Raw genomic sequence first — 13,684 nt, 5'->3', positions numbered from 1 at the left:
GGCTCGGCCATGATCAACATAATAAGAAATTGCTAATGATGAGTCTTCAAAACCAGCTTGAAAGAACTGATCATGGTTCGGTTGCTAAGGTTTGGCACTGGCTTTTTTGACATCGGTCAAATCTGACTCTCGATCCTGTATAATGATAGCACCCACTCTCTTGGATTGGAATTTCCTTTATTAAATGAAACAAAGGGTTGGTTAGCAGTCCGTCATCCTACTGCCATGAGAGGGTGCCAGGGAAGAGAGGGTGGTCACACTGCTGCACGGCAGTAGGCTTCATATTTGATTGCACATCACTCAATCATGGAGACATTTAGAAAACCCCTCATGGCCAAGTCCCACCACACAGCATCAGGTCAGGGTCTTGATTTTTGGGATCCAGCCTGAGTATCATTAAGGAAGGTGATTCTCCACGTAGGGCATCTGGGTTTGCAATATTGATGTGAAGTCTCTGCTTTTAGTTTCCATCAGCACCTTACGGATGAAGACTTGAGGCCGTGCACATCGAAGTACATGAGCTAGCAGCGATCTTTTTCTCAGATGCTATGGGACTCCACACATTGTTGACAGAGCAGCGGGTCCCATTTAAGAAGTGCAGTGTGACTGGACATAAGCATTTGCCCTTCCATTCAAACCTCATGGTGGAGAATCCACAATGGGAGTCTGTGGCTTGGCAGCAGCAACCACAGCATGGCACACGAGCAAGATGGTGGAGTCTTGGCGATCAAACCCTAGGAAGAGTAGAGGAAGAAACGGAGAAGGTTGGTGATTAGAGATGGGAGACTTGTGTGGGATGACTGTCCTGGACATGAAAAGGCCGCCACATGAACCAGAGTTGAATTCATCGCCTCCCATTCTGCAGTACAAGCATCTTGAATAGTTTTCTGCTTGCTCTCAAAATGCCAATGTGTCCTCACCAGATTGTCTTCAGTGATTGTTCCAGGGGACAGATTGCTGGAAACGATTCATATTTGCCTTTTCCCTTGCCTGTGTGTGTGGACCCAAGGGTGGGTGGTTGGGAAGGACAAAATTGAATATTATCTTTTTCATTATCCCCGTTACTGGACCCTCTATACGAATACATGTTAAAATTTGACCTTGGAACATGCAGGGGTCAAAATTCCTTAAGCTTCAATTCTACACATCTAGAACATCTTCTTTTCTTTGAAAAATAAATAAAAACCAACCAAACAAACAAAACACACAACCACCTTGGATATTGTTCTTACCCAGCCCAAATAAATGTAAAAAAAAAAAAAGATTAAATCTGGTCATGTGTCATTCCCCTCCAAAGTCAGTAATGTCACCGTACCAGTGACATTCCTAACAGCAAGGTTAATTCTGTGCTCACTTTGGTTCTTCATCACACAGTCACTTGCTAGGATAATTCACCTTTTTTTTTTCTTTTAGAGTCATTGCATACAGTCTTTCCATCTGTCTGTAACTCTGTTTTGGTTTTCTACAGGGAGAATAAAAATGTTCCTTCAACATCCTAACTATCTGCCCATCCTGGATTGCATGCCCTCCCTTGCTTTTCTCAGATTCTCAAACTCATCTCATGTCCTTCATAACTTATGATCATGACACTGTATTCTTTTGAGTCACAGCAAGAATGTTCCAGATCCCCTTTCACTAACAGAAGTCCTCCCACTGCCAGCTCAATCCCAGAGACACTTGATACCCAACATTTATATAATATAATATTTGTATTTCTGCCTGTGTCAGGTATTGGTTGAATAGTCTATGTATTATCCTTGGCTTTGAATTTTTCTGAAGGTTTTTCACAGGTGATACAGGTTCTTATTTTTCTTTGTTAGAGCAGATATAATTTTATAAAAGCCTCTATCCTTATTTTCAAAAACTCCTATTTCTACTTCTACCTCTCAACAACTTCATGAACCCATACATTAAAAAAAAAAAATGTGAACAGTTAAATAATGATTTTTTTTCTTGACCTGATTGGTGTTAGGCTACATTGCAAACCCCCCAGCAAATTTCAAGTAGTATTATTCCTTTTTAATTATTCATGCTCTCTGCCCCATGTGTTATCCTTGGTATTTGGTGACTGCAATGCCACATTATTTGGTCAAAAACCTTTGAATGTGGACTTTTCCTTAGGCATAATTTTTTGAACCATTTTAAGACATGGGTTTATTTTATTTCATTTCAAAGAGTGGATTATGATGAAGACAGAACCACATCTCAATGATGCTTTTTTTTATGTCCCTTTTAGTTACTTTGAGCATAGGATTTGCAAGGACGGCATTACAAATGAAGCAGTTAGGTAAGCATTTTTCCACTTCCAGTGAAAAATCAGAGATTGAAAATTGCTTTTAATGCAGTAGCCTGAGATGTAGAGAAAGAATACGCTGTGCCGTTAGAGTTGCCACCTCGTATTGATCACAGGCGAGGGGCCACCTATTCCTGAGGGTTTCCTGCCTTGCAAGGATCATATAGGTGTGTGAGTGTTATCTGCAGGAAACGTAACTTATTTCAGCATCAGATAAGACAGGATACACTTGGTTTGGACGTGACTCACTACCTCCACATTGTATTCAAAAGAGAGTGCTTTTATTCTTTCTCATTTCTTCAGTTAGCATAAAAACTTCATCATACATAATACAGCCCTTGTGTACCTATTAGACTTTGGCATTTAGATGGTCTTCTTGGGGCTTCAAAGAATGAGATAATCATTAATTAATGCTAAAAATCCCCCCAAATCCTTTTATGTTGGGTATTTCCATAATGACCTTCATTTAATCCAGGAGGGAGATTAACAAACTAATCCTGAAGTCTGTGTCAAAGTCAGTCACAAAGCTGGCATCAGGCGTTGGACCTCCGCGTCTGCTTCCATGCCAAATGATTCGCCTGCGAGGGAAGCATGAGGCACAATGTAAGCTAAGCCACCACTTGCCGTGCTCCCGCGACTGCATCTGCTGAAAGTCCTGGGCGATGGGCGGCAAAGGCAGTATCTTCAGGGATGCCTCATTGTTGTGAAGATAACTAAGTAAGAAGAAGGAGGTGGCCAAGTAGTGACCTTCACAGCCCTGGGTGTTGGCCCCAGCAGTGGCTTGAGTGGCAAAAGCTGAGCCAGCTTAGTAGCGTGTGTCTGCACTGTTGCATTTTCCGTGCATTAGCTCATTTAACCCTCACAGTGATCCTGTGGGGAAACTGGGCTCAGTTTTGCCGTTATATAACAGGGCTGAGATGTGAACCCCAAGTTCTAGAGTCTTCAGTCTTGATGCTGTCTCCACTTTTCTGCTGGGCTCTTCCTCGAGGTGACCCCTGCCATGGTTAGCATTATCTTTCTCCAGTTGAAGGCATTACCTCTCCTTGCAGCCTGCTCTGATGTTTCACACCTGTATCACCATCTCGTGGGCATTAGACAGAAATTCCTGAGTCAGAGAGCACTCAGGATGTACTCTTGCCCTCCTCAGACCCTCCCTAGCTTCAGATGAAACCCACACTCCATCTTGAACAAGGCATTCAAACCCATCTGAGCCACGATTGAAATTTGACTCAGCATTCTCAGATTTAATGCTTGTTGTCGCTCCTCGTGACATCAGTGACCCGGCCTTCCAGAAACATCACTAGTTTCAAGGTTGCCTAACTCAACAACAACAAAAAAAGTGAACAATTCAATTTAAAAAAACAGGCAAACGCCTTGAATAGACATTTATCCAAAGAAAATATACAAATGGCTAACAAGCACGTGAAAAGATGCTCAACGTCTTTCAGTGAAATGCAAATCAAAACCACCAGTTCTCATTGGTGGGGGGTGGCTGTTAAAAAAAACCAAATGGAACCACAAACACACTAAACCATAAAGGAACGAGTGCTGGTGAGGATGCGGACAAATTGGATCCCTTGTACACTGCTGGTGGGAATGTGTAATGGAATTAGAAAATAATTGGGCAGCTCCTCAAAACGAAAATGTAACTGCCGTATGATCCAGCAATTCCGCTTCTGGGTTTGTCCCCAAAAGAACTGAAAGCACGGCCTCAAAGAGATAGTTACACGCTCATGGTCACAGCAGAGTTATTCATGACAACCCAAAGGTGGAAGCAACCCAAGTGTCCCATTAATGGATGGATGAATACGCAAAAGGTGATGCATACACACAATAGAATACTATTCAGCCTTCAAAAGGAAGGACATTCTGACACTTGCGACAACGTTGATGAACATTGAAGACATTACGCTAAGTGAAATAAGCTAGTCCAAAAAAAAAAAAAAACACTATCATTAAATGAGATAGTCAAATCTCTACAGCTAGAAAGCAGAAGGGTTGTTTCAGGGGCTAGGGGAGGGGGAATGGGGAGTTGTTGTTTGATGGGTATAGAGTTTAGTTTTGCGGGATATAAAAAGTTCTGGAGGTGGGTGGTGGTGATGGTTGCAGAGTGTGAACACACTTAATACTTCTGCTATTTTACCACGATTAAAAAATAAGATTACCTCACTTCGCTGCCCCTGCCCATTCTGACCTAGTTTCTTCCCTCGTTGGTCTTCCTTTTAAAATCCAACCAACTCCTAAAGGTCTAGTTCAAATGTTACCGCCTCTGTGAAATATTCATTTTTGCAAACGGTTGAATTGAACGGTGCTTTCTCTCGGTAGCCACCACAGTTTACTTAGCTTTTGATCACAGCACTTGATGCAAAAGCTTGTGTATTATTACTTAGTGCTGGTCCACGCAGGTCACCCTGATTTCCCCCTGCCGTCCCAGGAAGACTGTAAAGTTCCCGGGGATTAGAGTCTTGATGTTTTCCACTTTGTAGCTCGCACAGTGACATACATAATAAGTACTCAAATTGAATAATTTGACAGCTCCTCTCCCGTTTTTTCCCCTCTTTTTGCCAGAACTTCAGGGAAGATACTGGAATTGTCTGCAGTGCTTACTCGATTTTGCATTCTCTCAGTGCTTGGCCACAGATGGTCTTTTGTTGAGCAATTTAAATTTTGCAGAAGGACCTCAAAGTGGCACGAAGCTCTTTGAATGAGTCGAGATAAGTTCCTTTCTGCAGAAGGAACTTAATGACCTCTTAATACGACTTCCGTGCCCTAATCTTTAAATAACATTTCTAGCAATAATTCCATTTTCCACATACATAGCGGGAGATCTGCATATCATCCAAATATAAAATCACTGTTTTTCAAATATTATTAAGTCTCTCTTCACTGCGCAGTAATGGCTCTGTCAGGAGAACGGATATAAATGTATGGTCTATTAAAGAAAATAAAAGGCAAACTGTTATTTATGATCTTTCTGTGATGATAAGTTGTAGATGTTTTATAGGCAATTGTGAAAAATGAGTAAAGTGTTAGGGATGGACAAATAATTTCATATCGGTCTTTGTTTATTAATTACTGTGATGTCAAAAGCAGTCTTCTCCTTCTGCCTGGCTCCAACTTGATAGATCCGGCTCACAGTAAATATTTATCGTGCTATTGTCCTGGTTTTTGAACAAGTGATTTTCAGAATTATTGAACAGTCTCCTTTTCTCTTACTTTTTTCACCACTTGTATTATTTTTTTTTTGAAAGAAATTGGTTCAGTTCTTCAAATCATGAATCTTCAGATCATGAATCTCTTGCGTTTCCCTCCTGCTGTTTCCTGATATTTTAAGCTGCATTTACTCATTTTCAAATGGATCCAAGCAGGATCCTTGTGCGCACACCTGCCATACCCAGGCTCATCTTCAAACACCGTCTTTCAATTCACGATCTCTCTATTCCCCTAGTGTTGTGTAGGCCTGGCTTCAAGGCAAGATGTGAGTTGTTGGTTTCGATGGCTCTCAGACATGTTCTGTTTGTGAACTCCTCAACTGTCTGTCCTCCACTCTTTCCTCTTCCTTGGAGCACATGGCGAGTTTGCTTGCAGCTCAGCCCATCTGCACCTTGCTTGCCGGTGCAATTGGACTCCGTCCAAGGCTAACATTCTCTATACTTCTCAGGACATCAACGAGTCCTGCCACCATTTCTCAGTGAAACTGAGTTCCCTTCACATCACTCTTTAGCCAAGATGGGGTTGGGGGGAGGCGAGGGTAGCATAAGAAAGAAACTCTGTCTTTCAACACAAAATATGTCATTGGAAATACTGGCATTTGAGGCTGACTGGAACACCTGTCGAACACCTGTCACTTTTTAAAACCGTAATTTTCTTCTTGTGCTTACCTTTCTCAGGAATCACGATGATTGTTCTAAGCTTTGAGGAAGCAACGTGTGTGAAGTCAGGGTCATTACAGATATTCCACTTGTTTATATTCCTTTTCTTTGCTCCCCTCCAAAAATTGATAATATTTGATGTTGAGAATATTAATCTTTGTAGAGTGACTATAATCTAATATCAAAATCAGGGCAAGTAGAGAGTGAAAGGCATCTTTCATAATTAGCAGGGCAGCAGGGGTCAACCAGTATGCTTCCTGGCAAACCAGTGCAGAGAGTGTGAATACCCTAACTCAGCTCCCTGGAGACCAATTTCTAGCGAGTCTGACTGAAGGAGTGGAAAAAGCCATAACATGTTATGGAGAGAAGAAGCCATAAATCCTGACTGTAATGACTTTATCTCTGTGGGCATGCCCACAGGCTCCTCGCAAATAAAACTTTTGCTTAGCTCTCCCCATCCTACAAAGTTAATTGAGTCCAATTTCAACCAGGAGGAACAATGCAAGAATCAACACAAGAATAAATATAGCATTCATTCATTCGTTCATTCATTCATTCATTTATTCTTACCCAAAATGCCATTCCATCCTTATCTTGTACAAGTTCCCAGTGAAGACAACCAGAAAGACCAGGCAGCAATTACAGTATGCTGTGACAAGGCCCATGGTGGAGGTATGCCCAGCAGGCCTCGCCTTGCTTTATGCCTGTGTTTGTGAGAATTTCTCAGAGCAGCACCAGGACGCTGATCCCGGGTTGGTGAAAGCTTCCCCAGGAGATCTGTGCTCTGGTGAACACGGAGATGAGCCAGATGAAAACAGGCAGGAACTCCAGGGGGACCCAGCAGGGACGTCTGCCCAAACGGAGTGAAGAACACGGAGATGGGAGACACAGGGCAAGCAGGAGGCCGTCGTACTACCAAAGTCGGAAACCTAGAGCCTTCCACAAAGCCTTTTCTAAGTGACAGGGATACAGAGCACAGGATTAAAAAAACTATTTACAGCAACACAACTCCTTCCATGTGGGAGAACCCCTCCAGCGTGCACAAATCATTGTGACTAGTTACGCTTTCAAGGAGCCTTCAGGAATCTAAGATGTATATATACACACAGACGTGTACATATGTATGTAATATTTGGATAGACTTAAAGCAGCTGACAATCTAGTAGCACATCCCATCATCCCATATTTCATTATGGCAGATTGTCTAATCTTTATGTTTTCCTCATCAGAACAGGGAGACAGTCCCACCCGTAACGCCTGCATCCTAGGGCTCGTTGAGAATTAATGGAGTTTGGGACATACACACTCAGCAAACAAGGAATAGCTCCCTATTACTTGCAGTTAACAAAGAGAATAGCCATGAATGCAGGGGAAATACGAGAAATGACTGTTCAGTCATCTTTGGTCTTAGGATTGTTGTTAAGTGGCAATGCTCAAAAGCCACAGAGAGGGAGTATCATGTATCATTATTATAGTTTTCCACTACTGAATGGGTGGAAGGGTAGATGGAACGTCGGCTCGCCCTACTGAACCCAACTACTGTTTTTAGGGTGTCTTCAGCACACTGCACACTGCTCTGAGACACAAATGGGGCCCTGAGTTCCTGCGGTCTGCATAACGTCGACCTATGTGAGAAGACACACATGCAAAGAAAATAATGTTATTTTTCATTACTCCAGTCATTCACTCTCATTATAAAAAGCTAGGACATCATGCAGAACACTAAACCACCAAAAACTCGACCATCTGGACATAATCACTATTAGCAGTGTGGATATTTTTGGAATCTTCCTGAAGTCGCCTGCCTCCCTGTAAATCCTCTCATCCTTGCCTACACCCCATCCCACTTTTAAAAAATCCTACAGACATGTGCCCATTGCCTAGGGCAGAGAAGTATAAAAGAATGGCATGGAGAGAGAGAGAGAAGAAAAAACCAAACTTCTTCCTTTGCTCTGCAGATCCCTGAAAGCACTAGGGACCTGGACCCCTAAGGGCATAAAAACTGTATTTCAGATCATGGCATGTGAAAATTGAAAAAAAAATAAGAGAATTTCTTGGTCAAATAAAGAGTCTGTTACGTTGTCTTCTAGTTTTTTTTTTTAAATCATTTTTCTTTAAATGTTCTTTTTTATGTTAAATATTGACTCCTTGCAAAAGCACATATAACCAATGATTAAGCACCAGGGAAAAAGAACACATGAGCCAACTGTATCCACCACTGCAGAGCACAGAAGGTTTCCGGCAGATCCATCGCCCTGATGTACCTCGTCCTGGATTCCACCCTGCTCCCTCCGCTACCCACTAGGAACGGGCTCCCCAGATTTTGTTTTTTAATCGTTCCCTGACCGTTCTGTATAGTTTTACCAACTGTGGAAATAATATCGTGCCAGAATGTTGAACAAGTGTGGTACATACAGTTTGGTCTCCAAATATCCTTTTTAATTTTTATTTTTTATTAAAGTTTTTATTTACTCATGAGAGACACAGAGAGAGAGGTAGAGACACAGGCAGAGGGAGAAGCAGGCTCCCTGCAGGGAGCCCGATGTGGGACTCGATCCCGGGACCCCGGGGTCATGCCCTGAGCCTAAGGCAGATGCTCAACCACTGAGCCACCCAGATGCCCCCAGATACCCTTTTTGAATGCTTGCAGATGCTCATCATATTCACAACATGGAATAACTTCCTGTGACTTTTGTTGAATGGGATTAAAAGGTGAGAATCGATGTAAAGTAAATTCTGATCTTCACCCACACGTGTTGCTCAAATATTGGTGGATAAAATGAAAGGATATCTGGGAATTGCCTCGGTATAACCAGGTGTAAGGGTTGGGAGGATGCACAGAGATGTGGTCATAGTAGCGGAGGCCAGCAGTTGAGAATTGTTGAAGCTGAGTGATCCGTTACTACATGGTGTTCATTGCTATTTTTGCTCTACACTTTATATGTTTCAGCTTTTTTCATTTAAAGAGGCTAAAAAAAAAAAAAAACATGTTTCTTAAAATTGGCATATGAGATGCTTAAGTGTCTGACTCTTGATTTCAGCTCAGGTCATGATCTCAGGGTTGTGAGATTGAGCCCTGTTGGGGCTCAGCACTGGGCATGGAGCCTGCTTAAGATTCTCTCTCTCTCTCTCTCAAAATAAATAAATAAAACAATGAAATAAATTCAGCATGTGTGTAATAAACTTTCTCTATGCACTTATTATCATTGCTTACCCACTAATAACTGCTTATTAATGTGGTTATTCCCATATTCCTACATGACCAGCATAAATAGCATTTTGAGTGCAAGTGGGTTTTTTATTGTTGTTGTTTTAAATTTTATTTATTTATTTGACAGAGAAACAGAACACAAGCAGGGGAAGCAGAGAGAGAGAGAGGGAGAAGCAGGATAATAAATAATTATTAGCCTGTCCACTAACTCACGAATGCCAGACTCTACTCCCTACAGAGTTCATTCTTCCCCATGTTCTAAGGACCCCATCCCTTCATATATTTTATTTCCTTGAGCTACCTTAGAAAGCATCTATCCCAGTCCAGTGTCTTATAGATGTGAAAACTGTAGTCAAGAAACACTAAACACTTTTGCCTTTTCTCAAATCATAGAGTCAATAAAAGACAAGAAAAAAAAAAAAAAAAGAAGCCAAGGGTAACACCCAAGTCTTCACACTACACTTTTCCATTCATTTATTCATCACCAAAGGATTTGTGAAGTACTGTCCACGTGTGAGGCAAAATAAACACTGCAGACCAGAGTCAGGCCCTCACGCGAACACGCAAGTGGCAGCATGGTGCCCGAGCACGGGAGTCAGCAGTTCCACTCCTAGTTGCATGTTCAAGAGAAAGGAACCATGTACACAAAAGAAAATTGTGCATGGACGTTCATGGCAGCATGATTCGCAACAGCCAAAGGGCGGAAGGCAACTCAGATGTCTTTCAGTCCGTGAATGGATAAATAAACTGTGGTCTGACCATATAATGGAACGTTATTCAGCCCTGCAAAGAAAGGACGTACTAACACATGCTACAACATGGATGAACATTGAAAGCATCCTACTGAGCAAAAGAAGCCAGTCTCAGAAGAGCACAAACTGTATGAGTGTATTTCTTTGAAATGTCCAGAGTAGGCAGGTGCACAAAGAGAGAAAGTACATTCCTGGCTGTCTAGGGCTGCAGGTGTACTTGCATTGGGGATAGGAGATGATCGCTTCAGGGTGCAGGGTTTCTTTGTAGGGTGATGGAAACGTTCTAAAATCGACGGTGGTGATGGTTGCACAACTCTGTGAACACACAAAAAGCCATTAAATTGTACAGTATGTGAAAGGTATCTCCACAAAGTTAATTCCAAATATATATATATATAGATATATACAGGCCATGATTGTGCCACACAGAAAAAAATTAAATGGGAAAGGTATTTAAGAAGTGCCAGTGGGGTTAAGTTTTAGTACAGTGCCTTACGCAACATTCTCTGAATTCCTATAAATAAGTAAATCTTAAAGGATTTTTTTGACTCACAGCCAACTAGTGACATGCCCAGAGGTACCCACTACCCTCCTGCCACATTAATTAAATTGTATCACCACGGGCTTAAAAAACATCCAAATGATTTCTGGCCCCAGGAAACTCAGGGTTTGACCAAGAGAACGCTGCCTATAAACCCACGGGAGGATCCTGCCTCAGGGATGAGAATTCTATCTGAAGACTAATTGGGTTTCACACAATGTGCTCACCCAGGGGCTTTGCTTTGCAGGCATAATCTTGGATGAAAATTGGGTGGTTTAATAGCCACAGGCCCACTGAATCCACCAAGTCAAGAAATCAGTGCCTTTCTGGCCATTGTATCCTCTCTACCTATGTGTCATCACTTCTGGCCCTTGTAGGGCAAGAGTTTTTAAAAATAAGTACACTTGGTATCTTTCCAAGTTCTATTCCTGAAGAGTGCTGTGAGGTTTGTCAAGAGTTCAGCAAGTTTTCCCAAGAATGGCCAATTGGGAGGCATCCTCTTGCCCCGTAAATATTCTCAGAGTGCCCACCTTCCTGAAGCCACGATGCAGCCGCCGTCTACAGGGTGGCCTCGGCAGGTGTGCCCGCTGGCGCTTGGCTGTTGTATCCAGACTGCACCTGCTGCCTCCAGCCCCAGACAGCCCAGGTGCCTACTCTCACCAGCGACAGATCCATGACAGCAACAATCCCGAGGGGATTACAACTACCTCTTGAGTCCCTAGGGGACACACAGACTTGACCCTGTACATTTATAAGATCTAATAAATTGTACCCTCCAGAAGGGATGCCCTTGAAAGCGTTATAAAGGCATAACTTGACCACGAAGTGGAAAAGTCAGGAAGTTGCCGAGGGCTCTGGTCTGACCTTTCCTTGCACTTTTTTGCTATTTCTGTGGTTACATTTGGCTCTGAATTTAGAGTCCTCTCTTGGGCTTCCGAGGAAACGTGCATCCTGGATAGCCGCCAGCCCTAGCGGGTGATAAAGACTAGCAAATGTGAAATATAGATTTAGAGGTGTCAGAAGAAAATAAATTGGGTTCACATCGTATTTTCTTCTGAATCTGAATGTCCCGAAAGTAGGATTTCATTTCCAGTCTCAGACCCGAGGCAGAGATGGCCTGTTGAGCCCCTATGAATCAGAAAGTTTGGACACAGCCTTCTCCAGCTGCAAAGCCCCCCGTCTCATCTGTTCTCCAACCAAAATAAAATTAAGGTCTGGAAAGCCTGCTCTGGGCAGTAACTAGTTATGCGGGAAAGTTAGAAAACTGGAAATCACCAACAAAGAGCATAAAATGTGTGACTGTCACGCAGGTAAGATGTGATGGATTCGGACAAAACGGAAAAGAGAAGGCCCAGGAGGCATGCATTAAAAGAGTACACAAAGAAAAATGCAAAATCCACCATACTTGGAAGCAGCAGATGAAGGAGAGTAGATGAGAAATACCACAGCCTGAAGAAGAATGGACACCTCTGTTTTCCTAAAGAACGTCAGCGTCATGAAGGAGCGTTATCAAGTTAGGAAGGAGACGCCATAAGGTAACCAGCTACGGGTGATGGAAATTGGAGATACAGCATTTCATTTTCTAACTAGTGTTGACCACGTGAATTTCTTACCATCCCTGGGCTCTCCTTCCAAGAGGAAAGACCGTTGATACCTACTTGTCAGGGTTGCTGGATTGTTAAGTTTCATAGGTGACAGGAACTAAGAGAAACCACTTAATAACATAAATTGGGTATCGCGACCCACGGAAAATGTTCTAGATGGGGCTCAGGACACTATTCCCACGGGCCAGATGCAGCACGCCTCCTATGTCTGTAAAGAAAGTTTCACTGGAACACCATCATGCCCGTTCAGTATGCATTGTCCGCAGGTGTGTTCCTGCTACAGCTGCAGAATCGATTAGTTAAAATTGAAGCCATATGTCCGCCAAAGCTGAAGATATTTGCTATCTGACCCCTGACAGCAGAAGCTCGCTGACCCCTAGTCTAGAACATCAGTTGATCATCCACTTGGAAATAGAAATAAGCTTCCATTTATTGGTCATCTGTTACGTCTGCTCATGGATGATTTCATGGAGTCTTACAAGCTAGGTGCTGTTATCTCCACTTTATTTTTGAGGAGAAGGAAGCATGTCATTTCTGCAAAGTTACATAATGAAAACGAGCGGAGCCAGAATTCTGATTTCAAAGTCAAGTATACGTCATTTCTCATCATCATCATTTTATTCTTTTTTTTTAGAAAGCACGTGCACAAGCACAGTGGGTAGAGGTAGAGGGAGAGAATCTTAAGCAGCTCCATGCCCAGCACATCATGGGCTTGATCCCATGATGGAGATCATAACCTGAGCTGAAATCCAGAGCTGGACGCTTAACCAACCAAGCCACCCAAGCACCCAACTGGCATTTTAAATTTTTTTTTTAAAAGAAGGATACAATGCCAGGAGAGAAAAATAAAAATAACGAATTGAATAGAGATTGTTCAGCCAATTGATATAAGGTGAAGCACCAGCAAAGAGAAGGAGCCACCCTTTGCTGGTGGTTTTATTCAGAATTGCAGAAATCCCAGGCAAGGCTCCGCTTTCCTCAAGGACCCAAGATGGGCCCGCAAGAGAGGATTTTGGTGCTTTAGTCTCTGCTCATCTTTTCAGTCACACTTCCTATCCCACCCAACCCTGTACCTTAAAATGAAGTAACTCACAATGAGAGGGAGCTCTGCTCTCAACTCACACCCTAACCTCACAGGTGGACACATATGTGCATGTGCTTGTGCTTGTGCTTTCTTCCTCCTGAGAATACAAGGCAGGGGTCTGCATTCTGAACCCTTCAGGAGTCCTTCTCCAGCTCCAGATGGAACCCCTCTGGGCTCTCGGTGCATTCCATTTGCCATCCCTGACCATCCCAAAAAGACCTGTCTGTTCGCCCAACTATCCCAATGCCCTGGGGGCATGTTGTGATTCAGGGCCGGGTCTTTTCTTAGCACGAGGTGCCCAGCTCAGTCTCTAGTAGTGAAGCAAAA

Source organism: Vulpes vulpes, chromosome X, assembly GCF_048418805.1.
Source record: "Vulpes vulpes isolate BD-2025 chromosome X, VulVul3, whole genome shotgun sequence".
Classification (NCBI taxonomy): domain Eukaryota; kingdom Metazoa; phylum Chordata; class Mammalia; order Carnivora; family Canidae; genus Vulpes; species Vulpes vulpes.
This window is presented reverse-complemented; position numbering follows the sequence as displayed.